This window comes from Pinus tabuliformis, chromosome 3_1 (assembly GCF_031772625.1).
Source record: "Pinus tabuliformis cultivar Carrire ecotype Pingquan chromosome 3_1, CPIR1, whole genome shotgun sequence".
Classification (NCBI taxonomy): Eukaryota; Viridiplantae; Streptophyta; class Pinopsida; order Pinales; family Pinaceae; genus Pinus; species Pinus tabuliformis.
Genome location: NC_142301.1, coordinates 744,155,357 through 744,177,205, shown reverse-complemented (window position 1 = coordinate 744,177,205; position 21,849 = coordinate 744,155,357). Strand labels below are relative to the sequence as shown.

General features: G+C 38.3%; 1 pseudogene; it reads right to left on the bottom strand.

The window, feature by feature from the left end:
- Nucleotides 1-5,345: 5,345 nt before the first annotated feature.
- LOC149189504 (adenosylhomocysteinase 2-like) lies at nt 5,346-20,949 on the bottom strand (annotated as a pseudogene).
- Between the last annotated feature and the right edge of the window lie 900 nt (nt 20,950-21,849).

The following is a 21,849-nucleotide window of genomic DNA, read 5'->3' as shown; positions in this document are numbered from 1 at the left end:
TTTTTAAGTCTCGGGTATATGATTATTCTTCTTCTTCTTAACTAAATTTATAATATTAAATCATCCTCCTCCTCCTCATCATTCTTCTTAACTAAAATTATAATATTAAATCATCTTCCTCCTCCTAAGTAATTCGTAAAATAAAATATTATAAGAAGGAATATCAAGCACATTGTATCAACTATATCTATATCCTAAAAAGAAATTGTTAGAAAGCATTATCCATATATAAATTCTAAATTTAGAAATTTTATCAATTAAAATTTAGTTAAAATTAAAAAAACTCAAAATGACCACTCATCTCTTAAACAAAATATCAAAAAAATAGTAATTAAATTAAATCATCATCAATTCAATAAATTTCGAAAGATTTAACATAAACTCTAAAATGCTCTCATTATTATTTTTGAACTACTCATTAACATGTTGATCAAAAAATAATTGCATTTTAAACATAGTGAGAATTTTAATAATCTTGTTATTACACGATAGCGATCTTAATTGTTCATAAAATCAGTTAAAAACTATCAATTTCTCACTAAATTATTTAACAAAGGATCAAATTACTTATAATAATGGAATAAAATGTTTAAAAATTATTTTTTCTTAGAATTCATTTTGGACGAACCTTTCAACTTTGTAATTGAAAAGATGAAATATTAAAATCTAAAACACTAAATAATCATGAAATTCAAAATGAAGTACTTAAGAACGGTTATTCTTACCTGCTTATTAATAAAGTGTTGTTGGAACTATCAAAACTTTTTAAAACCATATATTATTAAAATCTCATACCATATGTGAATATGAATACATATATCAAATATAGTTTAAAAACTGCCCACATAATGCTTAACTTATTTTTTTTAAATCGCCATTACGCCCGTTGCCAACCATTGCGACATCATCATATTACCATGATGGTTATGTTTATGGGACCTTCATATCTAGCCGCGGTTCCAAAGAAAAGACACCGAAATAGTTCTCATCCACCAATATGTCCGATATTTTTATATTTTAATATATAAGTAAATTTAATTAATAGATATTGTTTTTAAAATTTTAAATGAGATTGTAAGTTCTTATTATTAAAATTAAATTTATTTTATTGTTGGTGGTGGTGGTGGTTAACGTCCACTGAGACCAAATTGTTCTATTGGACCTACAATTTTTTTAGTTTTTAATTATCTGGCTCCTCGTCTTTCTTGGTGAGATTGGTGCTGTAGCTTTCTTTTTTTTCTCTACAGTCTTCCAACTTCCTTTATCTTGCATCTCCTTCATCTCTTCTGGTTCTTGGGACATTGGTGTCTTAGCTTTGTAATCTATTGTGTTCGTCCTTTTGAAGATAGTCGGAGAAGAAGTTTGGTCTAGGAGATCTACTTTGCTGTTAAATGAAGATTTATTTTGTGCGGTATTTGAATCCTCATAGTTGTTGATCTGTTGGGTAGGGCTTTCTGCCTTTCTTGCCCAATTTCTTGTGATTCAGAGTTTTCTCTAGAGTATTCTTCTTTGATGACAGTGTAGTGTTCTTTTTGTGCTCCTTCCCACCATGTAGCTCTGTGGTGGCTTTTTCTAGCAGAATTTTTCTGGGAGGCTTTTGGGCAATTTTTGGCTAGATGTCTTGTCTCAAAGCATGATCGACATCTGAAGAGGACACTTTCATAATCGAGTTTCTGGTTCCACACATAGTCTTTACTTGTTAGGTTTATTTCAGCTGGGAATCTGGCGCTGAAGTCCATTTCCACACAAATGTGTGCATAGGTGGTTTTGGCATATTCCTCTGTTTCTGGGCACCTGCAGTAAAATTTCCCAATTGCATTTCTAATGGCTTTTAGCAAGGAGAGATTCCAGAGATGCAAGGGTAGGCTTGGCAATCTCACCCAAACTGGTGCTGAGGTTATGACTATTGTAGAGGGATCGAATGATGGGTTCCATGGCTTCATGAATAGGCCTGATTTTTCCCAAAACTAAGGGCCAAAATCTAGAATACATTATCTGCTTTCAGGATTTTCAAAATCTACTATAAAGAAACCCTAGCACAGGGGTAGATATTAATTTCATCAGAAATGATAGGCTTCCATACCTCTGAGATCCAATTGTGGAGATCTGTCAGCCACGACCAAAAACCATTGAACCACAGATTAGGGCACTTTCAGAAAACTTCAAAGCCTCATCGAGTGAGGCTTGGACCACCTGGACAGTTGGAGCTGGGGCTTCACTGACAATATGGGCAGAAGCTTGCCCTCCAAAAGAAGATGAGCCATCAGCTATTTCGCGAAGTTGAGGGCCATATTTTACTTGCTCGTAGACCCCAGCAGCAGAGAAATAAGGCAAAAGATAAGATTAGATCTAGATCTAGCCGCAAAAGATTAGATCTAGAACCTAGCCGCCTAGATCTAGATCATATCTCACCTAAACAGCGAGTGTGGATCATAATTATTGAACCAGATGCGCACTTGATGGATCGGGGATTCCCACAAGCCATTCATGGATGATGGAGAAGCTATATCACGCAGGCTCTGCAGGACCGTCTGATTTCCTACAACGCACTGTCGCAATATGTGTTCTAGAAATTCCGCAGGCTCACACTGCGAATAGATCTCCACGACTTGGTTTTGGAACTTAGTGCACCCTGCACATCATCTTTCACCTCCGGATCATCGCACCTCAGCGGACAGATTGGAACGCTTTGTCGCCGCTATGCACTTGATGGATTGGTTACTTAGTATCTAAGCTCGCCCTCAATGCCTATTCTCACCTGTAAAACTACTACATATTGAGGGGTTTTAAGACAATATTTGAGACATTTTTTGAGTATATTGTCTTTAACTTGAGACAAAAAAAAAGTTGTGTATTGTCTTGAATATTGTCTTTAAGCGGGTGTCTCAAAAGTTATTGTCTTAAAGATTATTGTCTTAAAAATTATTGTCTTAAAGATTATTGTCTTAAAAAATCGTCTCTATAAAGACAATATATAACACAAAAATTATTGTCTCTCTTGAGACAATTTTATTTTTGTCTCTCTAGGGACAACACTCGGATTGGAGACAATATGTCTTTAATACTAGCTATTGTCTCTCTAGAGACAACAAAATTTTTATTTAAAGATCATTTTTTTCTCTCTAGAGACAATATAAAACAATGAATCTAGAAATATCTCACCATTGAAATAAATCGATATAAAAAGAATTTAATTAAAAATAAACTACAAGATCGTTGATTAATTCATGTTAGCGCACATTGCAATTGAACCACCAACCTCCTGCTTGTAAGGCAGGCGCTCATCCATTGAGCTAGCACACTTTAAAGAATTATGTGAAGAGTTATGGCAATCCTGAAAACTACATTTATAGCCATTGATTCCTCATTCATATTAATATGTCCCTTCTTAAGCTCTTGGTTCCTAATATTATGGCCTTTTCCCCCTCAGAAGCTCCATATAGGGGGATTGCAAGGATTTGTTAGTGCATGGAATAAGGATGGGAATAAGGAATGAACAAGAACAGAATGAACGGGAATAGAATGTGTGCTACAGAATGGAATGAGAATGGCATGTGTGTTGTAGAATAGAGGCAATTGAGAGGAAATGTGTGCTATAGGCTAGGTTAGGGGTCCAACTACCTTTAAGTCAATTCTTTGAAACGGTGTTGGTCTATCTCATGAACCGCTTCACTATTCACGTCATCTTGAGCATCACGACATATTAACGTGAGGCATGATTGGTCACATCTAAAACCTATTCCTGAGCAAAAAAGAGTCAATTATTTTCAGATAGAAGAGGTAAATAAATGAACACGAACTAAGGAAGGAGGATCATATCTAGTGAAATAAGGAGGATACTCTAAGGAAGGATAGTTACCGAATGAAGGGTTGTACTAGGAAAGTTGTTGTACCAGGAAATATGACTTGCCTTATGACTTGCTATATCAAGTGGCAAGAAGGCACAGTGGCACCTCCATTCTATAAGTTGATACACTTTAGGGGCCTTAATGGATAGTGCCTATAGGGGATGCCTATAGGAGGTGCCTTTAGAATGTGCCTATCACATCCTCTACCTGGTACGTTCATCCTTCTCTCCCTTCTGCAACCTCATTTTGATATACACTTTTCAGTTCATGGCAACTACTTTATGGGGGGGAACGAGCCTTTAAACAAGAAGTGACCGAATATAGCAAAAAAAGTTGTATATTAGTTCGTTGGAGTATGGCTGTAACACCTATAGTTGTACCTGTACTAGTACCTATAACTCTCCTTGTACCAGTAACTAAGTGTATGTTTGCTTGATTAGGTGAGGTAGGTAGGGAGAATATCTATTGGTATTAGGTCTAGGTAGATGGATGGGGGTATGGGGTTAACTAGCTTAGATGTATGGCTTGTATGGTTCGTTGAAATCAGTTCAGGTAGGGAGGTAAGGTGGCTTGGGTTAGGTCATTACTAGCTTGACTTGACCAACTGTATAGTCCATATGAGTATGCTTTGGTCTATTTGGTTGGCTAAAGGTTCCACGCGCTGGTGTTTCACGAGGTAACCAGCGCAATAGCAGCACGAGTGATGTGTCCCAGTGATAATCCCGTAACTACTTGCTTGGTCAGATGGGATCACTTACTTACTGTAAGGAGTGGTTTTACAGGTTGGATGGGATGGATGGACTAGCTGGGGTGGATGGGGGATGGTACGGATGGTCTGGCTAGGATGGCTATAGAGGATGGTTGGCTAGATGGATTGCTTTAGTGGCTTTCTTTATTAGCTGGATGGCTTACACAAAATTCTCACCATAAGGTACATGATAGAGAAATCAACAGTATGATATGAAGCATGGAGAAGCAAATCCATGGCTAATATGAGCTCAATATCAGAGAAACTTTTAAGACAAGGAGTAGGATTATAAATGCACAAAAAAACAACAAGAGTATGTAAAATGATTTATTAAAAACAAAACTGTAAGACTTTGCATACAAGTAGGTCCCAAGGAAGGTGCATGGGTTTTTGGTTTTTTGGTGTTGCAAGCCCATGCTTCCTTAAAAATAGATGCTTGATGTGATGCTACAAGAAATTCAGTAGCCATGCATACAAGCAATAGAAAAATTTTATTATAATAATACCAAAACAATGGAGATGCTCACAAAGAGAGGCTAGATCTTTAAATGTCAAGGAACATTGCTACTTGATACTCACTAAGAAAGTCTCACCCAAAATGTCATCTCTTCTGTATGTAGTGAGGAGGGGCTTGTAAGGTTCCTTAAAACAACGAAGCTGCCAAAGATAAATGCTACAATTTCTTTTATTTGCAAACACCGAGGACATTTGCTACTCGTCCAACAAGCCATCCCAGCTATCAGATCTTTTCAGTATCGATAGTGATCAGGCTTGTAAGGTCCCTCAATAGGCACATTGATATAATCTACTTGATCAGGAGAAAACTTTGTTATCATGGCACCAAACTTCGGCAAGTGCAGAGCAGCCACCTTCTCATCTAGATGCTTAGACAGCACATAGACCTTCTTCTCATACTTCCCTGATTTCTTCTCATTCCGGAGCTCTAACTGAGCAATGACCTGCAACAAAAGGTAGAGATTATGCACCATTTATGGAACATACACCTATGTAGCAATGGATCATACACAATAATATAATCAAGGGATTGGTATGCCTGAGAAATCTAGTATGTACAAGCAATGGTTGCAGGGCATTAGAAATATTTACCTAGTTTGTAAAGGAGCAAGACATGACAAAACTTGGGTGGCCAATTGCACAACCCAAGTTCATCAGACGTCCCTCTGCAAGAACAATGATGCCACTGTTGGTGTCAGGGAACACCCACCTATCAGTTTGAGGCTTGATGGTAATCTTCTTAACACCAGGGAAAGTTTCAAGGCCTTGCATATCAATCTCGTTGTCAAAGTGACCAATGTTACAAACAATGGCATTGTTCTTCATTTTCCTCATCTGATCTACAATGATGATGTCCTTGTTGGTAGTGGTTGTCACAAAGATATCAGCAGTGCTAACTACATTCTCAAGGGTGAGAACAAGAAGGCCTTCCATAAGTGCTTGCAGGGCACAGATAGGATCAATCTCTGTAACAATGACCCTAGCTCCAACGACTTTCAAGGTTGCAGCACAACCCTTACCAACATCTCCAAACCCACAAACAACAGCAACCTTATCAGCAATCATGACATATGTGGCTCTCATAAGACCATCTGGGAGAGAGTGCCTATATCCATACAAGTTGTCAAACTGAAAAAGAAGAAAGAGAATCAGAATCAACACAAACTGCATCTCAAATAGAAAAATTTTGAAGAAAAAAAAGATATGAGAAATCTGGCCCTGGATCTATAATTTCAATTCAAAACATCAATATAAGTCCAATCAGCTTTCAAAACCTTAGCTAATATTAACCCATCATAGCCAGATAATTGAATATATGTAAAGTTCCTTGATTTTAAATACGAAGATGCTTCTACACCCACCATAAACTCACATTGATTCAACACCTCGAAAATTGATTTTTTTTAATGTAGTGGAAACTAGTGAATCCTAAAATGTAATGCAATGCAAGCTAACTATACCAAAAGCATCACGATGTGATCTCAATGATACCAAAGAATCAAGGCAACTAACAAGAGCAGTGAAAATCATAACATCATGAATGAGACCAAAATGCCCTCAAGGCCATATCAGATCCAACATCAAGAAGCTGGTATCACATGATTAATATTATCATTAAGATTAAGATACTTCCTAATGCTCTAAACAGATAAAAGATAATACTGTCAAAACATAAATAGCGGTCTAAAATTTACCATATTATACTATAAATCTTTATAATAGTTTGATGATGAGATCCTAACTACTTTATAACAAACACAAAACTCATTGTTAGAACCAAAAACACAACAGCTAATCAAGATTCCACATCTCAAACACCCTAACAAGATCTAAACAACAACAAACCCACCAGAAAAGTGTGAGTTCAAAAAGAAATGAAAACAAATTTCAAATCCAAACCACAACACCTAGACAAGATCCTACTTCAAAGCACCCTGACCAGATCTCAAAAATCACGCATCTACTTGAAAACATCTATTAAAAAATAGCAAGCGACAAAGAAATGAGGCAAGAATCCAAATCCAAATCACAACATATAAGCAAGTACCCATTTCAAAAACTCTAGACAAGATCTCAACATCCCCACCATGCCCAACTGAAAACATCTATTAAAAAACAACATAATTTTTATGAAAAAGCACAGAGAGCATGGCTATGACATTAATTGGTGAAATTGGACACTACTATGACATGCATGACCCACTCCACCATATGTTGCATGAGTTTTAATGTAACGGGGCTAGGTACAGGGAATGGGGATTTCTGGCAAATAACAATGGATCATACGCAATAATATAATCAAGGGATCGGTATGCCTGAGTAATCTAGTATCTACAAGCAATGGTTGCAGGGAATTAGAAATATTTACCTGGTTTGTAAAGGAGAAAGACATGAAAAAACTTGGATGGCCAGTTGCACAACCCAAGTTCATCAGACATCCCTCTGCAAGAACAATGATGCTACTATTGGTGTCATGGAACACCCACCTATTAGTCTGAGGCTTGATGGTAATCTTCTTAACACTCGGGAAAGTTTCAAGGCCTGTCATTTGTAATTAAAGTGGTACTTGCAAGATCTGATGTCAAGATATGAGGGTTTCTACTAATGGCCATACAAGAAAACAAGTTAGAACGTTTTTAATCTATATTTGAAAAATAGAAAGTAATTCTGCCAGATATCAGAGAATATATAAAGCCATAAATGCAGGCTTTGCAAACTTAGTTTTCCTATGAGAGATTATAGAAACTTCAAATGTAAAAAGAAAATGTCCAAATAAATATTCTAATTTGACATTCATAATGAAAAATTCAGAGTATCTTACAGCGCACTGAGGCACACCAAACCTCTCTAGTAGTGAAACGACAACATTTTTGACCTACAAAATCAAAAGCATATAAATTCTATTAATGTCTAAAATGGAGCCCCAAAAAATCCTTGTTAATTGTAAGGGAGGTTATTCTTTAATGTAATTCAGACATTGTACAAGTAGAAATATAGCACAATACAAAAGAAATGAAGCAAAAGGATGAAACCTAACTAACAGGTGCATTATGATGTTATGGTAGGAGGAGGTTGCATGGAAAAATCACTCAACTAAAAGCTCAGAACAAACAAAGACATGAGCTGATTTGGATCTATAATCTCTGAATAAAATTCCAACTAAACTAGATATTTCCACCACTTCCCATATAAGTTTAGCTTCCATCCTCATGCAACATCAATTTCAGTAACAATAGGCATGACCTCTAGTAAGTGTGCTTCAGTTTATGTAGGTTGGGTTGTGGTCTAGTAAAAGCTTGATGTGAGTCTACCCCAACTAACGCAGGTTTGATTCTCAGTGTATACATGGTTGGGCATCAACAAAGTGACACATTCCAAGAATTTTGCACCCACTCAGGCCAAAATTTGCATAGTCCAATAATAAAACATCACAAGAATATTATCAGTTCAGAACTTAGCTTTAGATACAAATAAATCATCTCAAAAATATTACCAGTTCAGAAAGCTTTAGACACAAATAAAACATCACAATAATATTACCACTTCAAACATCACAATAATATTACTCATTCACAGAGTTCTAAATACAAATAAAACATTTCAATAATATTACGAGTTCACAGAGCTCTAAATACAAATGAAACATCACCATAATATTATGTGGTGATAGAGGTCTAAATACAAATAAAACACTAATAGTGGTGTTAGAGGTCTAAATACAAATAAAACACTAATAATATTACCAATTCACAAAGATGTAAATACAAATAAAAGATCACAATATTAGCAAAGCTCGAAAGACAAATAAAACATCACAATATTAGAGGTTCACAAAACTGTAAATATTTGTTCCAGGCGTGCTATTTTCATTCCATAGTCGTCCCAAATTGTTTGTTCCCACCAATCATGTTCCCCCATTAAAATCGTTAAATTCCCTAAGCTCTGCATGTCCATACCTAACCTCCTCAACATTGGGCAATCCTTAATCTTAAGGACACGAAGGGTAGTGAATGACCCCACCATACTTTGTAAGTAGGACATGGATACCAAATCCACCCTCTCTAGCATTGGAAATCCATTTGGCCTTTCTGTGAGGTCCCTCACCTGTGTGCATGCTTTTACTTTGAGAAACTTTAACTTTGGGAATGTCTCCAACGAAGGAAGTTCTATCATTTGATCACACCCAAACAATTTTGTTCTCTGTAGTCACTGAAACTCATAAATCCAGTTTGGTAAGTTTACTCCCTTGTAGCTGATCAACCTAAGAGTTTGCAGTTTCTGCATATTTTTCATACTGCGGGAAAGATGCATGCACAACTCTTGCAGAAGATGTGCATTATAATCCAAGGATAAGTACCTAATTTCCAACAAGGTTCCTAAATCCATACCTTTTTCATTCTCTTCAGTCCTTGGCATTATAGTTAGAGCGAGCTCTGTTAGACGTGTGAGATCCTTTAAAGGCTCTGAACTTTCTAAATGCAACTGTAGATTTTTCAGTGAAGTGAGATGAGATATCTACAGTGGAATCACCAAGTTTTCTAATCCCAGTAGGTTAATATCTTGAAGCCTTGAAAGATTGCATATGGTGGGAAGCAGGGATCTTATATAGTAGAAGGAAAGATCTAAAAATTGAAGCCGTGGAAGATTGCATATGGTTGGAGGGAAATCGCAAATGTGAGTACGACTAAATGAGAGAAACTCCAGAAATGTGAGTTGACTAAGAGATGTTGGCACTGACACCATACCGATGTTGGAGAGATCAAGAACCTGCAGACATGTGAGGCCGTGGAAAAAGCTTTGTGGAACATGACTAGATAATGGATTTTTGGACAAGTTTAAACTTACAACTTTTGAGCCACCAAAATCATTTGGCAGATCTTCAATTTGATTCTGGCATAGAAATATTCTCTTGCAATGCCAACTTTGTGCATCTGTAAAGAATAACATGCGACACTCTTATGTGCTTTGGTTTCCACACATTCTCTGGTTTTTTAGCATTGCCAATGAGCTGCTTATCAACGAACAAACCATGATCTATAAGTTGCTTTGAGTAGCTACGCATGGTGACCATGTCCATTGAATAGGTAGCCTATCTGCTCTTGACAAGGCCTTTAGCAATCCATATTCTCATCAAGATATCCACATCAATTTCTTCATTTTCATGGCACAGTAGAGAAAAAAAATTAAAAGCTTGAATTGGACAAATCGTCATAGCTCCATTTTAGTGGCAGATACAGATTTTTATGAACATGGGGATGAATATCTCGAAAAAAAGGATCCTCACTTTTTATCAGAGATACATAATTCCACTCATCTACAGTTGTTTTTCCAATCGTTGATTTAGCCAATACAGTTATGGCTAAGGGAAAACCTTCACACTTGTCTGGAATATTTTCGGCACACTCCTTTAACTCCTCCATAACATCACTACCTTTGAAAGCTACTCTCTCAAACAGTTCCCGACATTCTTCCATAGACAAGGGCTCCAATTCCAGTGTCCTATACACCTCCATTAATGCCACATCTATGTTGCATGTAGAGAATAAAACTATGCTACGACGACAACCTTCCCTGACACCTAACTCTTCTAGTAGATCTAGGGGAGTCCACACTTCCTCTAATATCAAAAGTAATTTTCTATGAAAAGTGTTTGAGAGAATATCATCTTCTGGGTATTATGACTAGAAAAGCCCGAGAGGTCTAAATTGATTGTCTCAGTAATCTAACTATGTAAGTCTGAAATTTAATAGGTTCGAGAGGCTGTGAGCCAAATCACATCTTCAATCCAACTTTGGAAAGGCTTCTAGAAATTGTAGACCTATTTTAGCAATGCCATCTTTCCAATGCTAGGTATTCCATATACACAAAACACGCGAGTTTCCTTTTGCCTAGCTTCCTATAAATAAATAAGCAGATTAATCCTATGATGAAAGTTTATAAATAAGAAGATTAATCTTATGAAGAAAGTTTATAATGGGTATATACCCCAAATAAATTAATAATAATAAGCTTGCAAACAATTTAATGGCTAAACTACAACGGCTCCTTGTGCACCACCTTCTACCTACTTTTCGTTTTCATAGTTTTAAGTTCCACTTTATGATTATTATTAACAATCTCTGCTACTACCCAGCTGTTAGTTGGAAAATTCCACACTTTTTTTCTACTTGAGATTAGACTAGGAAACTCCCTCCCCTGTATGATACCATGGAAATTTGCATAAACATTTTCGATTTAAGCCTTCTTGGGTTCCTTGCCAAGACTTCCCCTTGGCCTTCCTAGATGCCTTTCTAGTGTTGTTGTTGTGATTTTTGTGCCATTCTGTGTTGGGTTTATGGTTTTAGCTTCACTACAAGCCTTTAGGCATATTTTGTCATTTGGGTCTATGCTTTTAGCTCTCCAATATTGGTCTTTAGGCATGCTTTCTACATAAGTGTTTTCTGTTCTCTGTATTGGGTTTTCTGTTCTCTGTATTGGATTTATATTATTAGCTCTAGTATTGGTCTTTTTCATGTTGAGGTGTGTTTTCGTTATATGTTTCTCCATTCTCTGTATTGGGTTTATGATTTTTTCCTCCCATACTTGCTTCCCAATTCTGGGCTTTAGCCAGAAGCAGACTCGCTTGCATCCCTCTATTGGGTGTATAGTTTTAACTCTTTAATTTTTATTTTCTTTTTCCAAAAATTGATATTGGATGCACTTGTGATCCTGTAGAGTCGTTGCAAAATCAAGGAGCCTTCTCTAAATCAAATAGCCTTCTTTCCTGCAAATACCAAATAAGCAAGTAGAGCAAGTGCATCAGATCTAGATCCTAAATCTAGTTCCCCACAATCTTTTCTAAAGGAAAATGCATTTTGATGTTGTAGAGCTATCTCTAAATCGAAATAGTTATCTCCCTTCACAGAAGCAGCTAGGGAAATTACATCAGATCTAGATCTACATTTAGCTTTGCACAATCCTTTCTCAGGGAAAAGGCAATTATGACGTTGCGAAGCTTTTACTAAATTGAATTAGCCTCCTCCCTGCCACAAGCGCAAGAAGGACCAGTGCATGAGATCTAAATAATACATCTAGATTTGCACAATCTTTCATTAAGAAACTTAGATGCAATTCCATTCCTTTGGAGTGCAGGTCCCCAATGTTATAGCATCATCCTTCACTCTGCCATTAACATCACTAAGTGCTTTTGGTGTCATTCCTTGTGGGCCCTCTTTGGTTTGTGGTTGTTACCTATGTGATGCCCGTAAGAATTTCAGGTCTTACTACTACAATGAAGTATCCCTATGTTGGGAGTCCATTCCACATTAATAACCTTCTCCTTCTTCCTATGATTACTTTCCACTACTACAAATGTGCAATATATGAAGTCACAATGTAGGTCTCCAATGAAGTTGAGATATAAAGTCACAACACATGCCTCTAAGGAAGTAAGGATGGATAGCTAATTTTATTTCAAACTATAGTCACTACACTACACTACACTAGCCATTATGATGGTAGGATTCCCAAGTATGTGGATTTTGAATATGTTTACATACATGTTCATTAATTCAATACCCAATAAATATTTTCATTATATCTCAAATGCATAGCAGCATGAATAAATAAATTGAAAAACAAAAAAACTAATATGGGTGCAACAATGAAAAACTACAGAGAACTAAATTTGATACCTTGAAATTCTTTTTTTGAAGGAAGGGACCACCATCGGAGGTCTTGAGTGGAGAAATATTTTCAAGAGATTCTCCAATGAATGGAAATCTCATTCTACCAATCAGTAGCTTTGATTTCTCTCCGAGATTTCCTTCACAAGTTTTATCTTTCAACACACTGCACATCATTACCTCTGAATTTCTTAAAAATGATATATTTTGACAACTTCCCCACTGTTCCAGTAGCAGGATCTTCAGTAGTCCTCATTTTAACCAAGCTCCACACATTGTCTATATAGTAGCAGCACCTGAAATGAATATTGCAAGTCGAATGTTACCTTATTCTCTGTGGCCTAATTGCCATATTTTCAAGGAATAAAATTCTACTAGCCCTGAATGGCTTGCACATAAATGAAAACATAAAAAGACTTGGAAACAAATTTTCAATCTAGAAATTACAGAAGAAAATAGGCATAAACCATTCATTATTGAGAATGGGCACTATGCCCTACTCCATATCTACGTTTTGGGGAGAACCTTTAGACGTGAAGCCCAAATACCCAAGAAGACCCTGTCTATAAGGCAAAAAGCCCTGTCTATAAGGAAAAAAGGTCTTTTTTCTTCAGCTCCTCATATTGTGCCCTATTGGTAGTATAATGGAGCTCGTGAAGTGAAATTGGCATCTTCCTAACAGAATTGGTAAAACTTCCCCCAGATTGAGGATTCACAGTACAATTCTTTGATCCTCCTGCCTCTTACTTGAAATTGATTTAACATTGCAATTTTTTAAATCCTTTTAGTGCTTTGTCTCTGAATTTGAACTTTTCTTAGTGGGTTTCAATTGCTTATATTTATCAACACTCACACGCTTCTTGGATTGCTCCGCAGGGGCAATAGACAGACACTAGAGCCTATCCTTTCCCTGGGTCATCCCTCAATGGCACTCCGCAAACTATTCCTAACCCCTTGGTTCAACACTACACTTCTAGACCCTATTTTAGAAACCCTAGCACATGTGATTTTACCAACTTTGACCCTTAATCTTCTTCTCTCTAGAAGGAGACATATTTTTTTCAAGCTCATGCTTGAGATTCACCTTAACTTCCTCCTGGATTCGACCTTCAAGTATGACTATGATACTTCGGCTCTTTCTACAGTTTTGACAGCATAGATTCTTTGCAAGTGTGGAGGATTTTAGCCCTAAAACAAACCCAAACAACTTCGCTTTTCCTTCCTTATGCTCACTGGATATGAGGCTATCTTCCTTTAGCTTTTCACACTTCTTGCTTGCTTTAGACCTTCACCGAAAATCTATCTCAAATGAGGCTGAGCTGCCCTATTTATAGTATTTTTCTCATGTAAATAAGCCGACTTGATTTGGAGACTAGGCCGACATGAGTTTTGGAGATCATCTTGAGGCCGACTTCTTGGAGGAGCTTGAGCTTGATCTTAGAGGGATTTTTTACTTTTTCATTGGCTCACATACAAATGTAACATGCCCAAGAAGGGTCATTCATACATGACATTGAATCAATTGACTTTTATGACTTCATGACAAAACCTATAGGCTCACAATCGGAACCTTAACTAAAATAAGATTTCTTGATCATGAAACCCATGATTTAGGAATTACAAAAATAATTCTATTTTCTTCTTTACATCAATTGCATAAAATCACAATTACACATGTCATTATGAAAACTGAACCTAGTTACACTTTTCAACAACCTTGAGACTCAAGCTCTCTATTTACAATATTTTGCTAGACATGTAGATTAAAAAAAATCAAAAAATCTACACAAAGAGCATAATGAACAAGGAATTCCTGATTACCCTACATATATAACATGGAAGTCTAAATAGCTATGAATTGTCAAAGTCAAAACTCTCTTACGCTAAAATCTAGTTGTGGTAGGAACATATTATGTTTGAGTAAAAAAATAGTTTGACCACCAATTCTTCTTTCAAATATCAGTTTTGAAAACATTCAAACAGTGATTTAAAAGATGTATTTGCTAACTTCATAGTTTAGGGTTTACCACTCACTTTGAATCCGACACACAATAGGGAAGGTCTTCTCTATATCCTTCGTTTATGATATTGTTGCACACTTTCTGTTGAGAACATGCCTTGGTATTAAACATAAAATACGTACAATGAACAGAGATAAGAACAAGGAGAAGAAGTATGTACAAATATCAAAGAGCAAAAAAAAATCAAAACCTCTTCCTTAAAGCTTCTAAAACTGAAGGATTTTTATTCCAAATTCATAACTAATCAGAAAAAATAGCTTGTCATTCATCAAACAGAGAGTGCCATACAAAAATTTGTTGATCACTTGTATGGGTTCAATTCAAAAGAAAGAAAAAAAATAAACTTCAAACAATGATGTCCCAATTTTTTTTATATCATATGGTGGCCAACATTTGCAATGCCTACATTTTCCACCTTCCATTTACATATATTGGACTGCATTGGTCAATCATCTACTTACCTGCATAAGCAACTAGAATTCATAACAATGAATGGAGTCAAATTTCGAAGTCCTAGAATCATTATTTGAAGGTTGAAAACCTCGAGAGTTATTCTCTTAGGTAACTACAATATTGCGCTAGACATGTAGATTAAAAGATATGAAAAAATCTACATAGAGAGAATAATGAACAAGGATCAATGTAAACTTTGAAACGGGAACTGATACTGTTACCCGTTTCGTAGAGATAGCAAAAAAGTGACTTGATTTTGAAAAGGGGTGATGCAGAGCACACGTTTTTTTTAGAGCATAGCTTTTGGCACTTTAATTTTTTTTATGTACATTACGTTTTAGAATGGTAGTGATTTTCATGCTGATTTGAAATAGTGGGTATTCTGCATCAGACCCTTTTTTTAAAAGACCTGTTTTTTGGCTTTAAATTTTCTAATGTATAAAATGTAAATAATTATTTTGTAAATTTGATAATTTTTGAAGTGGTCGTTTTCTTCATATTTTCTTGTTTTTTATTTTAATTTTTTTTTTTTTGTAGTGAGGTTTTTTTTGTTTTTCATTTTTAAATTAGAAGGTCGATATTTTGAATTTTCGATATTCTACATATTTATACATCCTTAATTATTTTTTCAATCCACATGAAATAATTGTTTCTAAAAAGCAATATTTTTTAACAATGGACATAAAAATAATCATTTTTAACATAAATATAACTAAAAAACTACATGTTTTGATAATTTTTTGCTAGAATTGACATGTCAAAATCGCAATTTTTATACGAAAATTTTAACTAAAAATGGTTAAATAATAGTTTTTTTTTATGATTTTCATGTCAAAAAAATAATAATAATCAATTTTTTTTCAAAAAATAATGATTAACTTAAAAATCAATGCGAAAATCACATATTACAAATATTGAACACATAACAACCCTGATTGAGTGTTTATTCTTCTCATAAAATGTCAAAGTCAAAACATTGCAAAGCTTGATTTCCAAGCATAACTTAAATTTAATCAACAATGTCACATAATCCAAACTCTTCATCCTCTAGAGTTTCATCATTGTCTTCTTCCACAATATTTTCTGTTTCCTTTTGCTCATTTTCCTCTTCTAATGGATCTTTGATGTCTGCGAATCTCCCAATGTATGTCTTTCCAAACATTCCATGTAATGGTGGTTGGGGTTCCTTTGCCTTTTTTGCCACACATGATTCACTAAAGTCCCCTTTCTTCAACCCAATTTCTTGCATTACATCTGGAAGAAATTGAAGAGCATTAATTCTTCGCTGAATGAAATTGCATTGTACTGGATCTTTCTCAATTGCAATGCAATTTCTTCCTTTTTGAAGGCAACATGCTAGTGTTGTACCTAATTATCAAGCACAAAAGAAATAATGAACTAAATTAGTACAATGACATATTAATTAAAAAATAACATATTGAAATTCAATTCCATATAATAAAACTTACCTGAGCCAGAAAATAAATCCAGAACCCAATCTCCTTCATTTGAACATATGTCTATAAGATAGTTAATCAATTATTGTGGTTTTTGATAAATGTTAACTATCTCTCTTTTTGCTTCTTTGTCTTCATATGTTAGTTTTCTCACAACAGCATCATAAGTCAGTATTTGGCTATGACTCTTTCCGTCTACCCAATTAAAAATCATAGACATATGGCTATCATCTTTTGCCCAACTATCAATATGAATGAACTCACAATCATTTATAAATTGTTGATCTTAATTGTTAAGAAGATTTGACTTTTGCTTGTAACATGAAATAGTAAAGGTTCAATTAACTTGAACATAAATAAATTTTTCAACATTAAATAAATATACATTTTAAACGTCTTACCATGTAAGTTGCATCCTTGAATTCATTTTCCCCTTGAAGCTTGACAATATCATTGCCAATTGTGTGTCTGAATGAAATGTCACAAATCTCCATAATGGTGATGACGTGACTTCTACAAATCCCGCAACCACTTTACTAAGAGCTTGATAAGTATAAGGGTCATTATCATAGTCAATGTTTGGAATATTGAAACCATGGGGAATATCTGCAATGACTAGGGCATAATCCCTTTTAGGTATGAGTTTAACAATGTCTTCACAATCGCGTTGTATTAATTGATATTGAATAGTGTCTAGCCCATTCCAAATGAAATGATTAAGAGTTGGATCAAGTTGAACATTCTTAATATGTTGCTCCCTCAGTCTTTCGATCTTTATTTTTTCAATAAAGGTTTTGAAACTATCTGGCGCTCCATTATCATCCTTCCTCATATTTTATAAAATAAACAAATATAAGTGTAAGTTATAAATTAAAAATAGTACACAGGTGAATAAAAATGAATGTATAAATCAAGATACCTTTTTAAATGCAAGATAAAAAGCTTTTAATGTTGATGTAGAACTTGAATCTGGATAATTCCGTACAACATCATTCCAACTATCTTCATTCAACAATCTAACCATTTGTTCTTGAATTTTCATGTAAATTTTGTGACTACATAGATAAAGTAACAAAAAGTTAATATAATGATATGTATAACAAATAATACCAAGAACAACGTGTTTTATTTGAAATATAATTATAATCTAGAAATAAATAAAAATAATTCAACAAACTTATTTTTGAACTTCTTCAGACATTTCCTCCAATGATAATTCCCCTGACCTCTCATGAGATAATATTGTTTTGACAATTTTTTCATCTTTCACTCCTTGCATCGCCCTCCAAGGTGTGATAGTCATATCGTCTGGAAGTTGCTTCATTTCAGGAGCTGATTTACTATTGCTACATATCAATGGCTTAGACTTTTTGACCCTCTGGTTTTTAATGGCAATGTCTTCCCACATGCTAAAAATCTCATCAATCAACTTCCAAACATCTCCAGTTCTAAATGCCAATTGGAAAATGTTATCAACACCTCAGAATAAATCACTATTTTTGTTGTCTTTTCCACCTTTTGAATTGGTTTTCTCTTCAATTTGATAGCCTATTTTCATACAACATTCCTTTCGGAAATCTGTAGTAACATTTATCCTATCCCCACCACATTTTTCTTCAAATTCACTATGAATAAATCTAACCCTTTGGATAAAAGTCATAGACATCCTATATTCATTATTTGAATTATGATCCCATGCCACTAACTTTGCTTCTGTATCTGATAAACCAGCGTAAATGATACATTTCATTGTTTCAAAACGTGGGTTATTAGGATATTCCTCTATCAATTGTCTTTGAGCTTCTACAGAATGGTTCCCCCCAAGCACATAATAATTGTATTCAAAACATTTTGACTTATCAAATGCTTCTTTGTTGGGAACTTGAAGTGGATCAACAAGAAGCACATAACTAACACATGAGCATATGGATTGTACCTCATCAATGTCTTCAAGTTGTGAACATGCAGATGATGTGGCTTTCTAACTTGATATTGACATTGTCCTTCACTTGCCTTAAAGGCTTGCCTCACATTAAGCTGAAATGTACGACCACCATCAATTAAGTTTCTCTTTGTCAAATTCTCTCGAATGGCATTTTGCTTTGTTTTGATAATGCCATCCTCTAAATCAACTCCTGGTGTAATGATTTCTCTGCTTTCTTTTGAAGTTTCACTAGGTTCTTGACTGCTGGTAATGACTGCTTCAAAATCTTCAACTTTACTTTTCTTCGTCATAACATTCCCAACAGATTTATTCTTGGGCATTGTTACTTTTGGTCTTTTACGGCTCTTCTCAGTTCTAATGTCATCTTCAGTAATGGCAACATATGCTTCACTGTCAGTTTCAACTTCATCGTCCTCAAAAGTAACTTGTTTACCCTTGCTAGATTTATCCACTAGAGGCCTTTTTTTCTGATTCTTTGGATGTAGTTTTGTAGCATCATCAATTACTACATTTTGCTTGTTTTCCATATCTTCTTCTGACACTGAGTAAAAACTGTTGACAACTTTCATGATATCATGCTCTATGAAATGAATGCCTCCCAACCTAGTTGAGCAACTTTCAACAAAATTCTGCCAAACAAAATATCATATGTCAATAAAAAACAAAGTTAAAAAAATATAGCGAGACACTTTCAAGAACACAAAATACAAATATAAATAACAATACTTACGATGTTTTGTGTCATCTCATTTACGATTTTTTTACACAACTTTGTAGATACCTCTCTCATGTCATACAATGAATATGATAGTCGATATTTAATCCTTTCATGTGACTTGGGAGCTTTTGTAAGTATGTAAACAACTTCAGTGTCTGGTATCAAACACATATCTATGACTCTTCCCATCACCTCAAAAATTCTATTATCAAGGTATATCAATATATAGATATATATTCACATTTGTGCTTTCTCTTTCTTTCACATACCAAATTCTTGATGGAAATTTCACCTCTTTTGAATTCTTCCAGTCTGAAATCATATGCTTATCACTTAAGGCACTTAAAATATTTGTAGCCATGAGCTCAAGTGGAGTTCGTTCACCAATGTTTCTTGAAGATGCACCTTTAAGAGTCTTTGGTCCAGAAAGATTCACAGAAATTTTCTTTGATGCCATTTTCCTGAAAAATAGAAACACATAAATCAGTAAATAACAAAAACATATTAACTTAAATTAACAACGAAAATATATCATAAAATTTTTATTTGTATAATCAGAATCGCCCAGCCACCCTTGACGGGCGGGCGGGTGGGTCGGCGCCGGGCGCGTCGGTGGGCAGGCGGGAGGTCGGGTGAGGGACGGCGGGGCGGGGTGAGCAACTGGGCAGGTGAGGGTGGGCAGGGTCTGTGGGCGGACCAGGTGGGTGTGGGTGAGAGGGGTGCGCAGGTGTGGGTGGGCGGGCGGTGGGTGGGGGTGAGCATGCGGGGGGTGGGGTGGGCCGGCACCCAACCTCCCCATCCTCACCCACACCCAACCCCCCTGACCCACCAACCTCCCAATCCCCACCCGCACTTGGCCCACTTCCACCCCCACGTGCCCATGCCAACCCTCTTCCCTCACACCCACCCACCTCTCCCCCACCCCTCTCACCCCCCCTCACACACTCCCTCACCCCCTCACACAAACCCGCCTCTCCCCCACCCCTCTCGCCCCCCCACCTACCTGACCCCTCCCACACCCCCTCACACACTAGGCACTCCCGCGCACCCCCGCCCACCCGACATCCCCACACAGCCCCGCCCACGGCCTCCCCCTCCCTGCCCACCCTTCCACCCACCCTCGCCCTCCCTTGCCCTCCCCTTCTCTGCCCGCCCCCTCACTCGCCCCCTCACCCGCACGCCCTCCTCGCCCACGCCCGCCAACGCCGGCCCCCTCACCTACACACCCTCTCCACACCATTTCACCCACCCACGCCCTCCTCCTCACCCACACATCCCCCCCACCCTCTGCCCCCTCACCCACGCTCCCCACCCACGTCCGCCCCGCCCACCCCAACCCCACACTCGCCCACCCTTCCCCGCCCCCACCCACGCCTGCCCCCTCACCTACACGTCATCCGCACCCCCTCACCCACCCTCCCTGCCCACACCCACCCCCCCGACCATGCCCGCCCTCCCCCAGCACCCTCACCCGCCCCCCTTCACCCACCCCACATGCCACGCCCTCCTCACCCGTCCTCACCCACACCCACGCCCATGACTGTCCCACCCCCTCACCTGCCCACCCAACCTCACCCATGCCCACGCCCGCCCCACCCCCTCACCCGCCCACCCGACCTCGCCCACACCCACACTCGCCCTCCCGGTCGGTGCCACCCTGGCGGCCAGGCGATTCCTGGAATCACTGGCTACCGTTAGGGTGGGGGGCAGGCCACCGGGGTGGCGTAGGCCTCGACCGCGCTACCCTGCCAGCCTGCCCCCCCGCCCGACTGGTGCTCGGGCGATTCTGAGGCCTGCGCCACCCCGACAGCCTGCCCTCCTGCCCAGCCGCCCAGGAATCGCCCAGCCGCTGGGGGGTGGCACCGGTCGAGGCTTGGGCGAGGGCGAGGTGTGGGTGGGGAGGGGGAGCATGGGTGAGGTGGAGGGGGAGGGGGAGCGTGAGGGAGGGGGAGCGTGGGTGACGGGGAGTGGGAGGGCACGGGGGTGAGGGTGGGTGAGGGGGAGGGCGGGGCATGGGAGGGTGAGGGGGGAGGATGCGTGGGTGGGAAGGGTGTGTGGAGGGCGGGTGAGGGGGAGGAGGTGAGGGGGAGAGCGTGCGGGTGAGGGGGAGAGCGTGCGGGTCAGGTGAGGGGGAGGGCGTGCGTGGGGAGGGTGCATGAGGGGGAGGGCGTGCGGGTGAGGGGGCGTGGGTGCGGCAGTCGATGTGGGGTGCGGTCGGGTGGGTGTGGGGGGATGAGGGTGAGGGGGATGGCGAGTGGGTGTGGGTGAGGGGATAGGGGCGGCGTGGCCGTGTGGAGGTGGAAGAGGGACAGGTGCCGGTGGGGATGGGAGGGTTGGTGAATCATGTAGGGATGTGGGGGTGAGGGGTCTGGGGGGTTGGTTGTAGGGGATGAGGGTGGCGTTGAGGGGGCAGAATGTGGAGGGGTGGTTAAGGGGACAGGGGTGCGGGGTGTGGGTGAAGGGGGTGAGGGTGTCGGGA